The following is a 22508-nucleotide window of genomic DNA, read 5'->3' on the forward strand; positions in this document are numbered from 1 at the left end:
TCGCTATTGATTTTTTTTTATTGTCGCTACTGAAAGTTATTTTCATTTTGTCGCTATTGTTGATTTTGTTATTGTCGTTACTGTTGTCATCCTCGTTGTTGTTGGTGTTATTGTAGTGCAGGAGTTTCAAGGGGCGTTGGGGTGTAGGCAGAGAAGGCAGTACTCCACTGCTTGGTCCGGTTCGATACTCTCTCTGTTGCTGGTCACGAGCTCCAGACTGATTTATCATATATTGATATATTTTTCAAGGTCACAATTGCAAAGTGTATTCTGAGATCATACTTCGAAATCCATTCTCCCTAGACACCTACACACAAATCAATACTTACATGAAAATTGAGCGAACTGGAATCGCTATCTTCTTCATCCTTCCTCTTATTCTCTTTCTTCTCATACATGTCCTGCTTCTTCTCTTCCTGTCCACTCCGTTCTTCTCCATCTTGCTTAACTTCCCTTTTCATTTTATCCCCTCTTGCTCTACCTCCTCCATCTCCTCTTCATAGCCCTCACGTCTCTTATGTATCCCCCACTTCCATTCTTTTATTCATTTCTCCCTTCTCTTCCCCTCTCCTTCATCCCTCTTTCAATACGCCCACACGCACGTCTGTTTGTTCCTCCTCCTCTTCCTCCTCCGCCTCATCATCATCATCATCATCATCCTCAACGGGTTCAACGGAGAGTAACAAAAATAATTCCTAGGTTGAGAAATTTATCTTAAGAACAAAGGCTTAAAAAAAGTTAATTTATTCAGCCTCTCAAAACGAAGAATGCGAGGCGATCTAATAGAAGTGTTTAAAATGTTTAAAGGATTCAGTGATATTAATGCAGAAGATTACTTTACAATTGTTCGATCAAATAGAACAAGAAGAAATCACATTTTCAAGATAAGTGGTAGAAGATTCTCATATCACGAAGCCAAACACTTCTTCAATCGAGTCGTTAATGTTTAGAGTTCTCTACCCTGTGATGTCGTTGATAGTACAACAGTTACGTCCTTCAAGAATAGATTAGACAAATATTTTGAATCCAACCAGCAACTAAGATATTACTCATTGTCGTAATAACGTTAAGTTCTTTCGAATACTGGTGTCCTTGTCCGTTTTTATCGCCCGGTTAGTGGTAGCAGTAATGGTAGTTCTTTCCTCTTTCCTACATAATTTCCATGCAGTTTTTCCATGCCGCATGGTTCTTTTTCCTTTCCTGCTAGCTTTGGCTGAAGGGATGGGGGGTGGGGAGGAGCCTTCGCCTTAGCTATCCTTCATCTTTCACCTTTGATTAGATAGTTAGTGTAGCTTGTCACAAACAGCCTCGTAAGGACCAGCAGGTCTGCTGTTGTTTGTTCTTTCTTTGTGTTTCTTTGTGTTCTTCCTCTTCTTCCTCCTCCTCCTCCTCCTCCTCCTCCTAACCCGTCACACTCTATGCTGTCTTGTAGTCCTATCATCTTATCTACATCCTCCTCCTCCTCCTCCTCCTCCTCCTCCTCCTCCTAATCCTCCTGACGAATTTATTAGACTTCTTCCAAGGTATATATAAGAACTGGGGTGCCCACATCCCCGGTGATGTTATATACCTGGACTTTCAAAAAGCCTTCGACAAGGTACCGCACGAGCGACTCCTTAAGAAACTGCACTCGGCGGGCATTGGAGCCAATCTGATCGCGTGGATAAGAGATTGGCTCACCGACAGAAAACAACGAGTACTACTCAACGGACAGCCTTCCGATTGGCTTCCAGTCACTAGTGGAGTGCCTCAAGGGTCAGTGCTGGGACCCATTCTCTTCATCATATATATCAACGACCTCGAATCAGGACTGAAATCCACAATATCGAAATTTGCTGATGACACTAAGGTGGGGGGAAAGGCCCTCACAAAGACCGACTGCGAAATCATTCAGAAAGACCTCAATCACATTATCGAATGGTCGGAAAAATGGCTAATGTCCTTTAATGTTGACAAATGCAAAGTCATGCACATTGGGTCCAGAAATAGTAACCACACATACATCATGAATGGGAGACCTCTGCAAGCGATGCAGGAGGAAAAGGATCTTGGAGTCACTATCAGCAGTGACCTGAAACACGCGAATCACTGTAAAAAGCATACAACAAAGCCAACACTATGCTCGGGTTCATAGCGAGGAACTTCGAGTGTAAAACGCCAGACGTGATGCTATCCTTGTATAATTCCATGGTAAGACCGCACCTCGAGTATGCAGTACAGTTCTGGTCTCCTAATTACAGAAAGGACATTGATTTACTGGAAGGGATTCAACGACGCGCCACGAAAATGATACCAACCTTAAGGGCTCAACCGTACGAGGAACGACTCAAGCGACTCAATCTCTTTACATTAGAGAACAGACGCCTACGAGGAGATATGATTCAAGTCTTCAAGTATCAGAAAAAATTCAATAACGTCGATTACTCCAATTTCTTTGAATTGCAAACCAACCTAAGAACTAGAAATAGCGGTTTACCCATTCAGTCTAATCGATGTAACACAGACATCGGAAGGAGTTTTTTCAAACCGAGTCATCCGTCACTGGAACAATCTTCCTTCAGAAGTAGTAAATGCGAATACTATCAACTCCTTCAAATATAGAATCGACCGTCACTTCGCTGCGTCGGGAGTAAACTGAATATTGAGTTGCTTTCATCTGCTCCTCAATATCGAGGCGCTTTCATCTGCTCATCAATGTCGAGGTGCTTTCATCTGCTCCCCAGGCCCCAGGCTGTCGAGCAGATTAAATTACTAAAGTAGGCAACCTCGTGATGAGCCAATAGAATTTCTGTTGCCTGCATTTCCATGTCTCCATGTTTCCTCCCCCTCCTTCTCCTCCTCCTCCTCCTCCTCCCCTAAAACTCCTTCTCCTCCTCCTCCTTACTCCTCCTCCTCCACCATGTCTCTAGAGGGTATAGGTTCTTTGAACCGGAAAGGACACCATCAGAGAGAGAGAGAGAGAGAGAGTGTCTGCATCAGCTTCCCTCAGGTCCTAGATCTCTCTCTCTCTCTCTCTCTCAGTAACGTTGAACTTTTGTGCGTGAGAGTAAACATTGCAAAAGTCAATTCAAATATATCTGTCACCTACAGGCCTCCTGGCAATCACTCAATGCCGATCTTGAAATGTACAGCGTTTAAGGCAGTCACTTAATAACAACGACTCACTGATATTAGAAGACTTTAACCTCCCCATATCGACTGGGCGACAGTCAGGTACAGAAGGCGAGTCACATAGAATGATCGAATTTTTAGAAGAAAATTATCTAAGCCAAATGGTTTCTGAACCACCTCGACAAAATAACATACTCGATCTTGTTATAACTACCCAAGATAACCTAGTCAGTAATGGCACGGTAGGAGAAGACCTCGGTTCTTGCGATCATAAATTAGTGCGCGTCGACATTAGAACTCAAACATCAGTGACTGAAAATAAAGTAAAGGTGCCCAATTTCAAAGGAGCTAACTTCGTAGAAATCCGACAAAAACTAATAAATACAACTATCAGATGACGACATTGTATAGGAAGCCTGGCTAAGCTTTAAAAATCATTTACTCAGAACACATTCGTCCCCTTGTGCGAGAAGCGAAATAACACTAATAAAAAGCCCACCTTGGTTTAATAGCGAAATTAAACACTCGGTCAAGGAGGAAAAATTGTTTTACAGGTTAAAGAAAGAACAAAGCACGCCCGAAATCATTAGACTTTATCATGATGCCAGGCGACGAGTAAAAAGATTAGTATGTCAAGCAAAGCGTAAATATGAAGAAAATATTGCAGCCAACTGTAAAAATAATCCGAAATCCTTCTTCAGTTACATAAACAACAGAAAGGCGACCAGAAGTGGAATTGGACCTTTAACAAACAGCGACGGTGCATTAGTGACTGACAGCCAACACATTGCAAACCTCTTAAACAATTACTTTTCCTCGGTGTCTAATACAAACAGTCTTCCTCCCACTACCACCAACACCAGTACTAATGTAAATCTCCAGCATGCATTGCCTAATTTTGAAATAACAACAGATGAAGTCCTTAAAGCTCTCCAATCACTTAAAATAAATAAAAGTCCCGGACCCGACAAAGTATATCCTATACTGCTTAAAGAAACAAAGAGCGAAATACTCTCCTCCCTCACAAGCGTATTCAATATGTCCTTGCGACAAGGCATCGTCCCTTCGGATTGGAAAAAGGCTAACGTGACACCAATTTTTAAAATAGGAGACAAAAAAATACCAGATAACTACAGACCCATTAGTCTAACTTCAATTGTAGGTAAGCTACTTGAGAACATAATTAGAGACAAATTTGTGAGTTACCTCGAAAGCCACTCATTAATTGGGTATTCACAACATGGCTTCCGTAACAAAAGATCCTGCCTATCAAACCTATTGACCTTTTATAACGACCTCTTCTCAGTTTATGTCGTAACCAAATCATTCGACGTAGTCTATCTTGATTTCCAGAAAGCGTTTGATAAAGTCCACATCATAATTTACTTTATAAATTAAAGTAAATAGGTATTGACGGTCAAGTAAACCAATGGATCGCGAATTGGTTGACCAACAGACAACAAAGAGTGGTGATTGACGGATTTAACTCAGAGTGGGCACCGGTCACTAGTGGCGTCCCTCAGGGTTCGGTTCCTGGCCTAGTGCTCTTCATTATTTACATCAACGACATGGATATTGGACTCAATAATCGCATTAGTAAATTTGCAGACGACACAAAGATTGGTAACTCGGTTCTCACTGACGAAGACAGGCAAAGCCTCCAAGAGGATTTGCACAAAATTTCAGCTTGGTCGGATAAATGGGAGATGCCCTTTAACGTAGACAAGTGCCAGGTCCTTCAAGTTGGAATACGAAATAAGAAGTTCGATTACGAAATGGGCGGCGTTGAACTCACAAGCGTTCAATGCGTTAAGGATCTGGGGGTCAAAATCGAGTCAAACCTCAAATTCTCACATCAATGCATCGATGCAGCAAATAAAGCGAACAGAATGTTGGGCTTCATTAAAATAAGCTAATTATTCAACAATAAAGATGCAATACTTCCGCTCAACAATAATTTAGTCAGACTATTGACTCCTTTAAAAACAAGCTCGACCGTCACTTCCTTGAACTTAATATTAACTAAAGTAGAAATGCAACGTTTTGGAGCCATCTGATTACTGTAAAATCACTTAAGTTTAAGGACAGACCACCGAGTCTGGACCATGGGGTCTGTGTGGTCTGATTTTCTATGTAAATCTATGTAAATCTCTTCTCTCTCTCTCTCTCTCTCCCTTCCTCCCCCCTCCCTTCCCCGACAATATTTGTCCCTCTTCCTTCCTCATATTTCATTCATGCTTCATCTTATTACTATTATTACTACTACTACTACGACTTTTGATCATCTATTCTTCTTCCTCTTTTCTCTTCCTCTTCCTCTTCCCTTCCTTGCCCTCTCCTGTTCCTTTCTTGTGTGTCTTCCTAATTCCGTAACCCCATTGACGACGCTTATCTGTGTCAGTCCTCCATTTTCACATAAACATCCTTTCCTCCTCCCCCTCCTCCTACTCCTCGTCTGCACTGAAGGAATGGCGACTTTGTGTAATATTGTGCCCGTGAGAGACAAATATGAGCAGGAGGAGGAGTCCTGAAAAAGGTTGCAGTTATGGATAAAGAAAGACAATGAAATGTGTTTGTATGTGTGTGTGTGTGTGTGTGTCGTTGAGAGAGAGAGAGAGAGAGAGGTGAAAATAATGGTGAATGAAGGAAAAAGAAAACAGGTAAAATGAAAAGGAAAGAGCAGGAAGGTCAACAGGATATAGATGGATAAAAGAAGGGAATAACAGGTCAATAGGGTGGAGCGAAATATGGAGGCGAAGGAAGAGAGAGGAGGAGAAGGGAAAGAAGGAGGGAGAAGACGAAGATGGAAAAGGAAGAGGGAGGGAGAAGATGAAGAGAAAGAAGGGAAATAGGAGGTGAAGATAAAAATATATGGAAAGATTGAAGGGAGGGAAGGAAGGAAAAGTTAAAGGAAAAATCTTATTGTTTATTTTTTTTGTTTACTTCTATTATTTTTTGTATGCCAGTTCTTTCTGTTTCTGTTCCCTTCTTTCCTCTCTCCTCCCTTCCTCCCTTATTTTTCTTTATGTTTCTTCTTCCCTGTATCCCCTTATTCCATTTCCGATTCCATTATTTGCAATTTCCTTCCATTCCTTGCTTTCCTACTCATCCTCCCCATCCTTTTCTCTCTCTCTCTCTCTCTCTCCCTCTCTCCCCCTCTCTCTCTCTCTCTCTCTCTTCCTCTCTCTCCCCCTCCTCTCTCTCTCTCTCTCTCTCTCTCTCTCTCTCTCTCTCTCTCTCTCTCTCTATCTCTCTCTCTCCTCTCTCTCTCTCCTCTCTCTCTCTCTCTCTCTCTCTCTCTCTCTCTCTCTCTCTCTCTCTCTCTCTCTCCTCTCCTCTCTCTCTCTCTCTCTCTCTCTCTCTCTCTCTCTCTCTCTCCTCCTCAGTTCTTCCCTCACTTCCCTCCCCTCCTTCCCCTCTCCCTTTTCCCTTTCTCTCCATTCTCTCTCCATTCCTTCCCTTCCCATTCCCTGTTTTGTTCCATTCTCTTCCTTTATCCCTCCCTACCCCTCTCCTTCCCTCCATCCCTCCCCTTCTTCCCCCTCCTTCCCCTCTTTTTCCCTTTCCTCCACTTCACTTTTATTCCCTCCCCTCCCATTCCCTTATTCTCTCTTCCGTCCCCTTCCATTTACTCCTCTCCTTTCCCCTCTCTTCCCCTTACATTCCTCCTTTCTTCTCCTTCCATCTCTTCTTCATTCTTCTCAACTCCCCTCTTCTTCCTTTCTCGGTTGCCTTCCTGTTTACTCTCCTCTTTTCCCATCGCTTCCGTGTGACCTTCAGTTTCTTTTCTTTTTTTTTCTCTTTTCTCTCTCCTCTTTCGTCTTCCCTTCCTCCTTTCTTCCCCTCCTCCATTTGTTTCTTATTTTTCTCTAACACGTGTTGCTCTTTCTCCATTCTCCCTTTTAACTGTACTGTTCTCCTCCCCCACCCTCCTCTTTTTCTTCCTCATCATCCTCTTCCTTCGCCCCTTCCTCCTCTTCCTCTTCCTCCTCCTGAACTTTTTTTTCTCACACAACACATTTCATTATTTGCCTTCTCTCTGTTGTACTCCATTCTTCTTGCTTTTTCCTCCTCCTCCTCCTCTTCCTGTTCTTTCCTCCTCCTCCTCCTCCTCCTCTTCCTGCTCTTCATCCTCCTCTTCCTCGCTTCTTCCTACAGTTCAACCTTTTTCATTATTTTTTTCATTCCATGTTTATGTTTTTTTCTTCCTCACTTATTTCCTTTCTTTCGTTTTCTCTTTCGTGTTATCTATTTACTATTTTCTTATCTTTTGTTTTTGTTTTTATCTTACCTCGTCCTATTTTTTCCTATAGTTTCCTTTTCTCTTTTAAATACTACTTCTCCTCCCTTTCTCCCTTTTATCCTTCTTCCACCCTTCCTTCCTTCGTTTCTTGCATCCCGTCTTTTATTTTTAGTATATTCATTTTCTCTTCCCTCTCCTTCCTTGGTCATTACATTCCCATCCCTCTTTCCCTCTTCCTCTCTCCCTCTTCTCTTTATCCCCAGTCACACTATTCACGTTTCCTCTTCCCCTTCACTCATCTCCATTCCCCTAAACTCCCTTCTTTCTTTCCCCTTTTCCCTTCTCTTCCTCTCCCTCTTCTCTCCTCATCCATCTCGTCTCCTTCCTCCCTTCCTGAATTATCGTCTTCTCCCTTTTCTCTTCCTCTCACATCTATTCCTTCTCTTTCCTTCTTTCCTTTTCTCTCCTTTTTATATTTCTCTTCATCCGTCTCTTCTCCCTTCTCACTTCTCTTTCCTTTGTCTTTTCACCCTTTTGTCCTTGTTTTCTCTCCTCATTCGTCTTCTTCCTAATCATCCCTTCACCCTTATCCCCTCTCCATACCTCCCCTTCATCCATCTCCTATCTACAATGCCCCGCCCTTCATTTCTTATAATCCATCTCACCCCGTCCACTCTTCCACTCCTCTCCTTCCCTCCTCTCCCCTCCCCTCCCCTCCCCTCCCCTCCTCCCTCCCTCCCTCACCTCCCATTCCCCTCCCCTCCCCACATCCGTCACCCCGCCAGGTACATAGCCTTTACCTGAAGTGCATTACAGGTGGCCAGGCCGGGGCGATACACAACTCCCCTCACCTGCACCCCATCACTTCCCATCACACGCATCCCTATCACTTTCCATCACACGCTCGTCCTGTTCATCACTTTCCCTCACTCTCTTCTTCCCATCGCTTCCCATCACTTCCTCTCACCCGCTCGTCTTCCCCATCACTTCCCATCACCCTTTTTTCTTCCCATCGCTTCCCCTCACTCTTCTTCCCATCACTTCCTCTCACCCGCTCATCTTCCCCATCACTTCCATCACCCTTTTTTCTTCCCATCACTCCCCCTCACCTGTTCCCTATCCTAACACTTCCCCTCACTTCCTCTCATCTCCATCTCTTTCAATTTCCCTCACCTCTTCCCATCAAATCCTCTCACCTGCCTCCCATCACTTCCCCTCACCTGCATCCCATTAATATTCATCACCCGTTCTTCTCCCCATCACTTCCGAGATTTTGTTTTTATGATGTTTTTATTCGATTTAACTAAAATTTTCTCTCATTTCTTGCCTTTTTTCATTCTCTCCTCCAATGTACTTCACTTTTATCCTTCAATTCCCGCTGCCCTCTCCTCCGACCCCTGACCGTAACACCTAATCATTCTCTTCTTCCTCATTCATGTGTTTTTCCTCTCCTCTTCTTCCCCGTTCCCCTCACCTGCTCACCTAAGCTAATACTATGCTCGGGTTCATAGCGAGGAACTTCGAGTGTAAAATGCCAGACGTGATGCTATACTTGTATAATTATATGGTAAGACCGCACCTCGAGTATGCAGTACAGTTCTGGTCTCCTAATTACAAAAAAGGACATTGATTTACTGGAAAGGATTCAACGACGCGCCACGAAGATGATTCCAACCTTAAGGGCTCAACCGTACGAGGAACGACTCAAGCGACTCAATCTCTTTACATTGGAGAAAAGACGCCTACGAGGGGATATGATTCAAGTCTTCGAGTATCTGAAAAAAAATCAGTAACGTCGATTACTCCAAATTCTTTGAACTGCAAACCAACCTAAGAACTAGAAATAACGGTTTACCCATTCAGTCGAGTCGATGTAACACAGACATTGGAAGGAGTTTCTTTTCAAACCGAGTCATCCGCCACTGAAACAATCTTCCTTCAGAAGTAGTAAATGCGAATACCATCAACTCCTTCATATATACAATCGACCGTCACTTCGCTGCGTCGGTAAACTGAATATTGAGGTGCTTTCATCTGATCCTCAATATCGAGGTGCTTTCATCTGCTCCTCAATACTGAGGTGCTTTCATCTGCTCCTCAATGTTGAGGTGCTTTCATCTGCTCCTAAAGCCCCAAGTGGCTGTCGAGCAGATTAAATCACCAAAGCGGGCAACCTCGTAATAAGCCAATAGGCTTTCTGTTGCCTGCATTTATATGTTTTATGTTTCCCAGGGGATTCGTGGCCAATTTCAGGCAGAACTTGAGAGAAGAATTAAAGGGAAGAGGTGGAGAGGAAAGGAGGACGAGAGGGAAGGAGAAATGGGAATTAGAGATGGAGGGAGGAGGTGAAAAGAAATTGGAGAGAGAGGAAAGGGAGGAGGAAAAGGAGAGGAGATAGGAATGGAAGGGAGCGGGAGATGGAAAGGTATCCATTATCTCATCCCCCGTATGGAGTATGCATCTCATGTGTAGGGGGGCTCCACACACACAGCTCTCCTTGACAGAGTGGAGTCAAAGGCTCTCCTCATACTACTCCTCATACTGATAGTCTTCTACCTCTTAAATTCCGCCGCCATGTTGCCTCTCTTTCTATCTTCTATCGACATTTTCACGCTGACTGCTCTTCTGAACTTGCTAACTGCGCTCCCCCTTCCCGCGGCCCCGCTGCACACGACTTTCTACTCATGCTCATCCCTATACTGTCCAAACCCCTTATGCGAGAGTCAGCCAGCATCTTCACTCTTTCATCCCTCACGCTGGTAAACTCTGGAACAATCTTCCTTCATCTGTATTTCCTCCTGCCTACGACTTGAACTCTCTCAAGAGGAGGGTATCAGGACGCCTCTCCTCCCGAAGTTGACCTCTCTTTTTGGACACTCCTTTGACCTCTATACAGGAGCAGTAAGTAGCGGGCTTTTTTTATAATATTTTTTTTACGCCCTTGAACTGTCTCCTTAGCTGTAAAAAAAAAAAAAATAATTAACCGTTTCTATTATTTTTTCCCATGCCCAAATCATGTACCCATTTTTTCCTCATCCTAAGAAATCCATTAAGCATTTTTGTCCCACTACATATATTCAGATACTCATTACTCACCCCTACAGATCACCAAATAACCATTTCTATCACCCTTGCACAAAACAGGCACCTATTATTTTATTCCCTTACACAAAACCAACTAACCATTTCATTCCCTAACACAAAACCAACCAACTATCTTTTATCTCCTTTTCTTTCGGCAGGATCAAGGGTGAAGGAGGGCGACTAAATGAAGGAAAAATGAGAGAATGAAAAGCTCTTTACTGGAGCGTCTTAAGGGAAGCGTGTCTACAGGTCTTGCGTCACCAGCTCAGCGAGGTGAGTGACTATTAATTTTGTCTGCTGGGAGGGGGGGGAGTAGGAGAGGGAGAAGGAGAGGGAGATGAAAAGGAGGAGGAGGTGGTAGGGGTGTGTGAAGGTGGAGGAGGTGGAGGAGGAGGAGGAGGAGGAGGAGGAGAAGGAGGAGTTGCGTAATAATGAAAAAAATGGACAGGAGGAGGAGAATGATGGGGAGGAGGTGGAGGAGGATTTGCGTGATAGTAAAAAAAGAATGAACAGAGAGAGAAGAAGGAGGAGGAGGAGGCGGAGGAGGAGGAGGAGGAGAAAAACTATTATAAGAAGAGGAAGAAGTAAAGGAGAAGGAGAAAGAAAGATAACAGAAGATAAAAAAGAAGAAAGTTCAAGAAACAAAACTAAAGAAAAAGAAAGTGGTTCCCCCCTTCCCCCCTGACGCCTGTTGGGGGGGGGGGGTCAACCCTCGGCTCAGGCGGTAAATGACAACCCAACACTCGCCCACTTAGCAGCGTCGTGTCTGGCGGCGAGGAGGCAGCTTCCCACGGCCTTGCTTCTGCCTCTCTCTACACTTGCTCCGCCTCGCTGCCCCCATAACCTTAAGGCCATATCATTAAACATTGCCTCGGGCAAGCACAGACATTAGACATGGGTTTCCTAGGAGTTGAGGGTCTTTCCAGGGGTAGTCATATGACCATGGTAGAAGTTTGACATGGCTTCTGTACCATGGATTCTAAATACACATATGAGACCGCATTTTACCTCTTTTTTTGGCCTTTATATATAATTATTTTTGTGTATCGGTAGCGTCTAAGAATACCGACATTAGTTACAAATCTGGAGCAGTTCGCGCATGACGTCACATGGTTTTGCTCCGAGGATTCTGCCTCAACGCTCCTTGTTTCCGCTGCCTTTAACTTGCGTCCTGTTTGTCACACATGGCACTCGCCTCTCCGCTTTGTCTTTCTGCCTCTTTCTTACCACTCTGTTCCTCTTCACTGTGTCTCCTTGGTGTTTGTTTCCTCTTCCACTTCCTCTCCTCTCTCCCTTTCCTTGCTTTTATCCTCTTCTTCTTTCATGTTTCTACTTCCTCCTCCCCACCCCACCACCTTCCCTTTCCTGCTTGCTCCCTCCCTTTTTGGTACTTTTTCTTCGTTTTTTCTTTATATAATTATTTTTCCCTTGCAGCTTTTGCCACACCTCTTGTTTGCTTTTAGTTTTGTGGGACAGCTGTGTCCACCCCGTCCACGCCAGGCACCAGGTTTTGCTGCGTTGTCCATCTCGGTACGGAGTCCAGTGTTGTCAGAAGCAATCTTAATGCTGCCCCACTGGCCGTCTTCTTGTATGTTCTCCAGCACCTCGTCTGATGGTCTGTGGCGGGTCTGTTAGTGCTGGTCTCTCTTTGTCTCCTCGCTTCATTCCGTCTTTGAATGTCGCTCCCTTACTGCTTCTGCTTCCTGCTCCCTTTCTTTCTCTACTTCATCTTTGCCCCCTTTCTTGCCTCTTTTTTTGTCTCTCTCCAATTCCTCCTCGCCTTTATGTTGTATCTCCTCTCCCAAACTGTATTGGTCAGCATTAACCAGACCTCACCTCGATTATGAGGTTCAGTGCTGTCCCCCTTACTACAGAATGGACACCAGTATGTTAGAATCTGTGCAGAGGAAGATGACAAGGGATTCACGAGCTGAGAATATTAAATGTGCATCCTCTGGAAAGGCTAAGGGCGCGAGGAGGCTTGTTCGGAGTTTATAAATGGATGAAGGGCTGCAATGAGGGTGAGGTCAATAAGTTTCTGGTGGTAAGAGATAAGGGGAAGACACTTAGTGATATATTTAAATTGGATCGATTCATAATCAGCAAGGATGTGGACAAGTACTGGCCTACCAATAGAGTGGTGGATGAGTGGAACAAGCGTGGCAGTCACGTGGTGAGTGCAAACAGGACCTTTAAAAAGAGGCCAGATACATTCTTAGATAGTGTAGAGTTTATATCCTCTTGCGGACTCCTTACGTTCATATAATCTCACGTTCTTATATCTGTGTTACATATCCTCTCCCCCAGTCCGAGCCTTTCCTCTCCATCCACTCCTTCCACCCACAAGAACTACCCGGCCCTCGTCTGTAAGTGCCAGATCCGTCCTCAAACACATGTAGCTCTCCCTTACACGGCTTTGTGTCCCACGGGTCTGTGTCTCACGGCTTTCTTTCACACGTTTGCCGTAGCAGTTCAGAAGTTCCCGTAGACATGTTATATGGCCTGGGAGTGAGAGAGAGAGAGAGAGAGAGAGAGAGAGAGAGAGAGAGAGAGAGAGAGAGAGAGAGAGAGAGAGAGAGAGAGAGAGAGAGAGAGAGAGAGAGAGAGAGAGAGAGAGAGGTCTGTGTGTGTGTGTGTGTGTGTGTGTGTGTGTGTGTGTGTGTGTGTGTGTGTGTGTGTGTGTGTGTGTGTGTGTGTGTGTGTGTGTGTGTGTGTGTGTGTGTGGCTGACTGCGTGCCTTTGTGCGTGCGTGCGCGTGTCTGCCTCTCTCTCTCTCTCTCTCTCTCTCTCTCTCTCTCTCTCACACACCCACCCACCCACACACACACACACACACACACACACACACACACACACACACACACACACATCCCTTGACCTTGACTTCTGCTCTAGACCTTGACCGCGCCCCGCCCCCGCTCCCCCCTAGCAACAAACCCTCACCACACCTCGTTCCCCCTTTCCCTTCCTACCCCCTTGCCCCCTCCTCCCCTCCCCTTCATTTTCCTTCCGTTGCTTCACATTCCTTTCTATCCCCGCCCCTCCTAACTATTTCCTCTCATTTCCTCAACTTCCTCTTCATTCCATCCATAGTAAATTTGTTGTCCCCTCTTCCTCCCTCTCATCTTTCTTCTCCCCTTGCCCGCTTCTTCCCCTCTTTCCTCTGACCCTCTTTCTTGCCCTTTATTTAATCTCAATCAGTTACTAAAACAAGACATTTTTCATGTATGTATATATATTTTTTGCAGCCATATTTCCTCGTAAACCGTCTTTTAGCTTTTGACATTTTTGTTTAAGATCAGAAGACTTTGTGTTACATGTATTTTTTTAAATATTTCTTTTCGTCTTTTATATAAGTATATAGGAAGAAAACGAGGATATCGAGAAGAAGAAGAAGGAGAAGAAGAAGAAGAAGAAGAAGCAGAAAAGGAAGTAGAGGAGTGAAAAAGTAAGATAAAAAGAAAAAGAGCAAGAGGGTGACGACAGGGACCAGGAAGATGACGGAGATGAATAAGGAAAAAAAGAAAAAAAGGTTAAGAAGAAGAAGAGGAAGCATGAACAAGTTACGATAAACTTACACCCTTCCCGTACTTCAATCTGCTCCGCCGGTCACCAAGTTGCCAGACGAATTGATTAAATCACCACAGCAGACAGCCTCGTTATAAGCCAATTTGCTCCCTGGTGCCTGCTCTTCCATGTGTCCGTGTTTCCTCCTCCTCCTCCTCCTCCTCCTCTTAGGACTTGGGTCAGTGTGTTGAATCTAAAAAAAAATCCTTTTTTTTTCGATGTCATTCAAGATATGACGAGGAGGAGCAGAAGAAGGAAAGGAAGACGAAAGAAAAAGGAGAAAGAGAACAAGAATAATAAAAATATACGAATAAAAAGAAAAAAACGGAATACAACTCAAAAAAAATATGAAAAGAAGAAATAAAACGATAGAAGGAATCAATAAAAGTAAGAGAAAATGAAGCAAAAAAAAAGACGATGAGTAGGAGGACAAGAATACGTGTAAGAGGAGGAGGAGGAAGAGGAGGAAGAGGAAGAGGAGGAGGAAGAGGAAGAGGAGGAGGAAGAGGAGGAGGAGAACGTCAATGAAACCGTTGTCAGTTATGGGAAGTGAACCATCTTGCACTGTGTGACGAGAGAGAGAGAGAGAGAGAGAGAGAGAGAGAGAGAGAGAGAGAGAAAAAAAATGGGAAGGAGAGGAATAAGAGAGATGGAGAAATGAGAATGAACATTGAAGATAAAAAAAAAAGGAGGAGAAGAGAAAGCAGAAAAAGAAGAAAAACTAGAAAATGTGAAGGAGGAGAGAGAGCTAGATAGAGCGAGAGAGAGAGAGAGAGAGAGAGAGTGCAGTATAAATGTGCAGTATAAATGTGCAAGAGTATAAATGTGCATGAGGCCCCGGCGTCGGTAGGAGTATTTGTGGCGGCAGACAGAGTCGTAGTGGTTGATGGTGACGCTGTGAGGCCTCTCTGCATCCCTATGACGCCGTGCAGGAAGGAAGGTGGCGGAGCGGACTCTGGAGAGATGACAGGGCAGGGAGAGGGGGGGTCCATCACCACATGGTGGCAGACGGCAGGCTTCCTTCGCTAGGCGGTCAGCTGTGGCATTGTGATATAGACCCACATGAGATGGCACCCATAAAAATTTGACACACAACTGACGATCATTGATTAAGATAGAAAGAACAGGATCTGTTGAACGACTTGAGGGTGGGTGGGCTGAACAGCAGACAGGGACTGAAGGGCAGGCTTAGAATCACAAATAATGGCAGCATTTACTCCCCTTTGACAAACGAGGCTGACGGCATCTAATATAGCTTACACAATGTGGAGCTGGAGTGGTCACGGAGGCGACGGCCAACCCAACCCCCAGGAGGAGGCTCCAAGTCAGGCGAGAAGACTGCGCAACCAGCCGCACCGTCCGGTTGCAGTGACCCGTCAGTGTAGAGGCAGTGTGGAGCTGTGATGGAGGACGTCACTGTTGCTATGTGTTCCAAGGCCAACTGCAGCTGTAAAGGAGGCGGGTCAGACTTGGATGCAGGAGTCAGGCTTACCTCTGGCGTTGGCAACAACCACGGGGGAGGGCCTGGGGGCACGTCAGAAGCAGGAATATCCAAATCAAGACTGCGCATCAAGGAAGAGACAGACCGAATAAGAGCGCGACCAGCGGGCAATATAGGAGGAACAGGTCGAGCGGGTCCAAGCGACATCCTGATCAGCTGCGAGTAGTGGGGCGAGAGATGTGGGAAATGGAGGCACTTAACAGTGAGGCGAGTGACATTACAATAAATTCTCTCGACCATGGGTGGAAAACGTAGCTCGCATTGCATATTTACAATTCTGGTAGACATGGGACACCCAAGAATGACTCTCATCGCTCTCTTCTGAAATTTTTCTAAGGGCTCTAAAGTAGTTCGGGGAAGTTGTATCAAGGCAGGGGAGGTAATCAACAACAGAGCGAATGAAAGTAATATATGGTCCTGGCCACAGGAATGGAGATGCCCGAAGAGTTGTTAGTGAGCCACTGGAGAGGTTGAAGCCGTCTCTGGAGGCGATCCAGCAAGTCACAGATGAGAGGATGGGCCTGGCGTAATATTTCTTAGCCGATATTCTTAACGGGGCATAAAGGGAGAAGAGAGACAACCGATGTGGTGAGAGATGGACAATACGGGAAACAAAAGAAAGTGGAGAGAAGTTTTCATTATGTGAAGAAAAGGGATGACAATTAATTAAATGCGAAGAAAAAGAGGGAGGAAAGAGGATGAACATTAAACAGTTAGAGAAGTAGAGTAGGATGAGGAAGAAGGGAAGTACAGTTAACAGTTAGAAAAGGGGGAACGAAAAAAGAGGAAAAAGTTAACTTTCAGCGGAGGTCGAGGTGGGTGAGGAAGAAGAAAAGAGGAAGAGCATTGCAAACTCAGAAGATAAGCAAGATGAATAAAAAGAAACGGGAAATATAGTATAATTATCAACATCCTTCCACCTCTTATTCAATTCTTACACACTCATCAAATGCAAGACACCAACACCAACATCCACACCCACACCCTCACCCACAACCACACCCACCCAGACACACACACACACACACACACACACACACACACACACACACACACACACACACAGAACACGTCCCAAATACCCTTCAATTATCCCGAGGCTTCGAGGTCGTATGTCGTGGGGGAGTCGAACCCTTAGTCTCATTAACGGTCCCGCCAGTCGTGTTGCGAATTGGTGACCCGCGTGAGGACTTGCCTGAGAAGAGAAGGATGACGAGGACGAGGAGGAGACATAATAGTTATAGGAAGAGGACGAACAGAGATGAATAGGAAGAAGAAAGAAGGAAAACAGCAGATAAAATAGAGTAGTAAGGTAAGTGAAATTCAGAAGAGGGAGAAGAGGGAAGGAAGGAAGGAAAGAAGATAGGAAGGAAGGAAGGAAGGAAGGAAGGAAGTAGGCCAGGAAGGAAGACATGATGAAAGAAAAAAGGGAAGGAAGGGGGAATAATAAAAAAAGAAAATCTGTTAATCGCTGAAAGAGAAGAGAGGAAGAAAAGGCTTGTAGGAGGAAGAAGAGGAGAAGGAGGTGTCGGTGAAGGAAAGTCAAGACATGAACTATTGAGTAATTGAAAAAAATGAGAAGAGAAATATTGAAAGGGAGAGTCGATAACTTACTACGAGGGTGAAGAGAAGGGAGAGAAGAGAGGAAGAGGGGAAATAAGAGGGAAGAGAGAGCCATTGAAAAGAGGAAGAATGGGAAAGAGGAGGAGGATGAATAAGAGGAGAGGGCAAATAGGCAATTAATAAGAAGGAAAAGGGAAAGAGGAAAGGAGAAGGAGAGAGAGAGAGAGAGAGAGAGAGAGAGAGAGCGCACCGGAAACATCAAAACAAGTCTGAACACGTTTCGCAAAAAAGCCACGTGGAAAAATAAAGATTTTGTTTCTCTCTCTCTCCTCGCTTGGTTAGTATTCAAAACAGTCTTGTGTCTCGGTAATTCGACGGTTTTATCTCCTAGCTCTTTTTTTCGTTTCTTTCTTTTCTTTTCTCTTGTCGTGGAAGAAAGTCGCTGCGAGTCAGTCACGGAGAGAAATAATTATTGTTTGTTCTTGTTGTTAAAGATGTCTTCTTTTTCTTCTTGCTGTTATTGTTCTTGTTGCTGTTTTTATGCTGTTACTGTTGCTTAGATATGTTTATAAAATGGTGGAAGTAGTAGTAGTAGTAATCATTGTCTTTTTATATACTTATCCCTATTTCTCTTGCTATATTTTTTATCCTCTGGCATTTTCAAAGACACACACACACACACACACACACACACACACACACACACACACACACACACACACACACACACACACACACATCCTTCATTAGATCGCCTCATTAATCATTCCTCTCTCGCCAGTCTCGTTTTGTTTTTTCGTTTCTACTTACTCTCTTTCGCCTCGTTTGGTTATAATTATTCCCGCTGTTTGTTATTTTTATGTTGTTTCTCCGTTCAGTGATTCTTTTTCCTTTACACCGATCATAATTTTCTCCTCATCACACTTGCATTCATCATTGTCATGATTATGTTGTCAGGGATTATATTTGAGTTTTTTTTCGTATATTAATGCTTGTAACGACGAACATGGTCAGTTAGCAGAAGCTATGGTTATTGGTACAAAAGATGATTTGCATGTAGTGGTCATGTTGATACTACTACTACTTCTACTTCTACTACTACTACTACTACTACTACTACTACTACTACTACTACTACTACTACAACAACAACAACAACAACAACAACAACAACTACTACTACTACCTTTTTTTATTTATACGGGCCTCCATCTATTAGAGTTGCGTTGTGAGCGGTATATTCTCTCATATCCTTTCACAAAGCAATTCATTGGCCCCACCCCGCCAATGACTGTGACTGTGACTACTACTACTACTACTACTACTACTACTACTACTATTTCTACTTCTACTTCTACTACTACTACTACTTCTACTTCTACTACTTCTACTACTTCCACTACTACTGCTACTACTACTACTATTACTGCTACTACTACTACTATTACTGCTACTACTACTACTACTACTACTACTACTATTACTACTACTACTACTACTACTACTACTACTACTACTACTACAACTACAACTACTTCTATTAATACTATTACTACTAATAATAATAATACTATTAATAATAATAATAGTAATAATAACAATAATAAAAATAATAATATTAAGTCGTAAACAGTTTATCAATACCAAAAAAAAACATTAGATATATTGATTGCATTACTGACTTCATGGGTGACTCCCCATCAAAAAAAAAATCAAATAAATAAAAAAATTATAAATTTAAAACTCAACAATAATATTTTATCAGTAATAGTCATTACAAAACACAAACAAGCACAATAAATATATCACCTGTCCGCCTAACTACAAAAAAATCTACCCATCTGTCTCTGTTTATTATATACACCGACGACTCGGGCTCAGGATTGATGTAGTTCCGGTGCAGCAAGCCTGGGAGTGGCGGGAGGGTCGGCAGACTAATTAGAACAGATCAAAACGCTGCGAGGAGTGGCGAGGAGTGGCGGAGGGCGTTCAGTGTCGGGAAGTGTGGCGTTCCGAGTGTGGGAAGAAATAATTCATATGAATAATCTTTTACTTTAGTGTTAATCCAGTGTTGGGAATTGTTGGATTTTGGCGGTAAGAAGAAATAGACTCACTCCTTATTATCAAATCTGTATCATCATGTTAGGATCTTTGCCAAGGAGGACGACAAAAAATAGGTTGGCCTCCTTAATGCAAAATAAAGGAGAATGCTTTAGTCTCCAGCCTCGTATGCCTTCAAGTTTACATAAAACGTGTCTCGGTGTGCCAGAATCTGTGCCGAGGAGAATGACAAAGGTGGTTCACGGGCCGAGAGTCTTCCCCTTCATGGACAAGCTTAATCGCCTTACATCGCATTCTCCGGCAAGGCGAAGGGTGGAGGAACCTCGATTGATGTTTATAAGTGGGTGAAGGGTTAAACAGGGGCGACGCAAATAAGCTTCAGATATCAAAAAGGCAGGACGAGACTCATGGAAACAGCCTTAAGTTAAATCATTTCAGATCATGGTGCCATTTTTTTCCTCTCTTACCTTCCCTTTACCCTTCTTTACTGCTTTTCACATTCTTCATATTTATTCTGCTTTCTTTTTTCACTTTTCATTTCGTTCCTTCTCCATTCCTTTTACTCTTATTTTCTTTCTCCGGATGAGACTCGCAGGAGTAGCCTCTTCTTCCATCCCTTCTTCCCCCTTCCCTTCTTTTCCTCTTTATTCATTATTCCCTTTTGTTCTTGTTTCCTTTCCCTTTTTTTCCTTTCATTTTTCTTTTCCTTACTTTCTCCGGACAAGGCTCACAGGAATAGCTTTGTCATTCGTTCTTTTGCCTTTCTATTTTACCTTCCTTTCCTTTTTTACCATCCCTTTTACTTTAATCCTCTTTCTGATAACACTCGCAGGAATGGCTTTACGTTCGTTAAGTTCAGATTTACTAGACACAAGAATTAGTTTACATATGAAATGTCGAAGTGGAACAGCTTTTTATCAGTCATAATGCGTGTCTATATATTATTATTATTATTATTATTATTGATGAAAGGTGGTGAAGGAAACACGGGCTAGGGAACGAGTGTTTACTCCTGACTAGTTTCGCCTTATTATTATTATTATTATTATTATTATTATTATTATTATTATTATTATTATTATTATTATGATAAGCTACCAAGAGCTCCCTCCAGGGTGCAGATACAACAAGTTGAACCACACAAAATACCAAAAGGTACTGGAGAAAAGCAAAGGCAACGAATATTTAAGAAACTTGTCAGTCAAAGCAAAAATGAGGAAAAATAAAATTACTGTTTCAAAAAGACATTCACACGAGACTTAAATGTAGAAATGTCTGCAGAAAGGACAATCTCATTGGGTAACTGATTCCATAAATTTGTCAACGACGGAAGAGAACATCGTGATAATTGTATCGTACAAAAATTCATATAATTAAAAGCAAGATCGTTTTAACTAAGAGCAAACCTCGTGACCCGGGCAGGAGTAAAGGATCAGGCAAAGCGCTGTGTAAGGGATGCCGATTATTCTTAAAAACTTTACCATAAAGAGTAGAAAGAAAATGAGAACAAGTGGGGTGTGTTAGGCGTACTGGAGTTTTTATGAGTTAGTGGCTGCTTGGCTACGTGCAGACTCCTTATGTTCCTATTTTCTTGTATTATTATGTCACAAACGGCGTCGAGGTTAAGCACAGAAAGCCATCATACACCCATTCACTTAGTCAGCCAATCACCCACTCACTCATTCACCCATCTACTCATCCACCCTGCCACCAACTCATTCACCCAACCAGACACCCACTCATTCACCCATCCATTTATTATCTACCGAGCCTGGTCTTTCACTGACCAGCCTGGTGAACAAGCCTACAACTTTGCTCTCCTCGACGACCTAGAGCAGTTGGTTCAGCACCCTACTCGTATTCCCGACCGTCTTAGAGACAGGCCCAACATTCTAGACCTCTTCCTTACCTTTAATCCTTCTGCTTACTCTGTCAAACTGTTCGCTCCGTTGGGCTCCTCCGATCATGACCTTATTTCTGTTTCCTGTCCTATCGCTCCTGTACATCCTCTGGACACACTGAAGAGGCGATGCTTCTGGCATTTTGCTTCAGCTCGGTGGGACGACCTAAGGATGCACTTTTCCGATTTCCCGTGGAATGACTACTGCTTCCAGGAGAGAGACCCCTCTGTGTGTGCCCAGCGCATCTCAGAGGTGATTGTCTCTGGAATAGAGGCATACATTCCACGTTCTTTCTCTACTCATCATGCTAAAAACCCTTGGTTTAATCATGCTTGTTCTCGTGTTATTAAAGATAGAGAGGCAGCTCACAAAAGGTTCCAGAGCCTTCGAACTCCTGCTAACTATGACCTTTACATTTCAGACCGGAATCGTGCCAAATCTATTCTCCGACTTACCAAAACTTCTTTTACCAATAGAAAATGTCAACACCTTGCTTCTTCTAATTCTTCCCGTGACTTCTGGCCTCTAGCCAAAAATATCTCCTCCAATTTCACTTCTTCCTCTTTCCCTCCTCTCCATAACCCTGACGGCAGCACTGCCGTCTCATCTGTCTCTAAGGCTGAACTCTTCGCTCAAACTTTCTGTAAGAACTCCACCTTGGACGATTCAGGGCATATTCCTCCTACTCATCCCCCCTCTGACTCTTTTATGCCTGTTATTAAGATTCTTCCGAATTATGTTTTCTATGCCCTCTCAGGCCTCAACTCTCAGAAGGCTTATGGACCTGATGGAGTGCCTCCTATTTTCCTTAAAAACTGTGCTTCCCTGCTGACACCCTGCCTGGTCAAACTCTTTCGTCTCTGCCTATCAACATCTACCTTTCCTTCCTGCTGGAAGTATGCCTTCATACAGCCTGTGCCGAAGAAGGGTGACCGTTCCAATCCCTCAAACTACCGCCCTATAGCTTTACTTTCCTGTCTATCTAAAGCTTTTGAATCAATCCTTAACCGGAAGATTCAAAAACACTTTTCCACTTCCAACCTTCTATTGCCTCTCTTTCTATCTTCTATCGATATTTCCACGCTGACTGCTCTTCTGAACTTGCTAACTGCATGCCTCCCCCCCTCCCGCGGCCCCGCCGCACACGACTTTCTACTCATGCTCATCCCTATACTCTCCAAACCCCTTATGCAAGAGTTAACCAGCATCTTCACTCTTTCATCCCTCACGCTGGTAAACTCTGGAACAATCTTCCTTCATCTGTATTTCCTCCTGCCTACGACTTGAACTCTTTCAAGAGAAGAGTATCAGGACACCTCTCCTCCCGAAATTGACCTCCCTTTCGGCCACCTCTTATGATTCTTTTTTAGGAGCAGCGAGTAGCGGGCTTTTTTTTTTATTATTGTTTCCTTTTTTTTGTGCCCTTGAGCTGCCTCCTTTGTTGTAAGAATAAGAGCCACCCATTTACCCATTCATA

This window comes from Eriocheir sinensis, chromosome 1, assembly GCF_024679095.1.
Source record: "Eriocheir sinensis breed Jianghai 21 chromosome 1, ASM2467909v1, whole genome shotgun sequence".
Lineage (NCBI taxonomy): Eukaryota > Metazoa > Arthropoda > Malacostraca > Decapoda > Varunidae > Eriocheir > Eriocheir sinensis.